Source organism: Myotis davidii, unplaced genomic scaffold, assembly GCF_000327345.1.
Source record: "Myotis davidii unplaced genomic scaffold, ASM32734v1 scaffold543, whole genome shotgun sequence".
NCBI lineage: Eukaryota > Metazoa > Chordata > Mammalia > Chiroptera > Vespertilionidae > Myotis > Myotis davidii.
Genome location: NW_006294117.1, coordinates 89,202 through 90,200, shown reverse-complemented (window position 1 = coordinate 90,200; position 999 = coordinate 89,202). Strand labels below are relative to the sequence as shown.

Sequence of the window (999 nt, the reverse complement as noted above, 5' to 3'; positions counted from 1 at the left end):
AGTTTGTCTCAGAATAAAGGCTCCTTCCCTGGTGGGTGTGAGCAGGTAGGACACCTATAAGGGGGGGCTCCGTAGGAAGAACCAACTGGGCCTTCAAGTACTTCCCTTTCAGGCTCAAGCCGGCTTAAGCTGGGAGACACTGACCTCAGGCTTCTGCTTCCCTCCCAGTTGCTCTGGACACCGATATTTATTTATTCATTTATTTTGGATACCGATATTTTAAATACACAAACTCGTTGTTTGACCAATCCAGTAAAATGACTCAAATCCAGTGTTTATGTGTAAGGGATGGGAGAATATTGTAAAGCATTTTTCTGATTCAACAAGAAATTTCTGCAAATATCTATTCCTTTAGATAATACATGTTAGTTAATTATTATTTCCATGACAAGAACTATTTGGAAAACGATTATATTAAACACACTGTTAGATGTTGCGAGTCTAAGCCCTGATATTGCATTTGAAATCAACCAAAATAATAACAGATCTCACAATGTTTCTACACCTGCCCATGGAAAAAAAAAAAAGGAAAAAAATTTTAATAAATGGATGTAATAGTGGAATTTTTTCCTGAAATTCACCTTTTCCTTAGAAATATTTTATAGTCTTTCAAGATCTATTGATTAAATACATTTATATTTATTGAAAAAAAAGTGGAAAATTAAAGTGAATAAAACCACAAACTCAAGAGACCTGAAACTGTGATGAAAATGGCAGATCACCCAGGGAAGTTTCCAAACAGGGTCACCCATAGCGTGTCTGCGCCCACGAAAGATCCTGGGGGAGACACACAAGGCTTTTTACACAACACAATTCCAGGAGGTCATTCCACGCTTCCTCTTCCATAAAACATCCATAGGCAAAAAAAAAAAAGAAAAAAAAATCTGTAAAAAGAGAAACATCCATGGCTGAAATACTGTGTAGTGTGAAATGCACCACGGCGGTCAGTTAATGATGCTGTGGACTGGGGAGGGGAAGATGGCGTTTGGGAATGCGGGG

General features: G+C 38.2%; 1 protein-coding gene across 1 annotated transcript in view; it reads right to left on the bottom strand.

Annotated features, from left to right (window-relative positions):
- LOC102755284 (zinc finger protein 791-like) overlaps positions 1-999 on the bottom strand; it is a 21,941-nt gene that overhangs the window by 20,368 nt on the left and 574 nt on the right. The gene's annotated exons all lie outside the window — the stretch shown is intronic.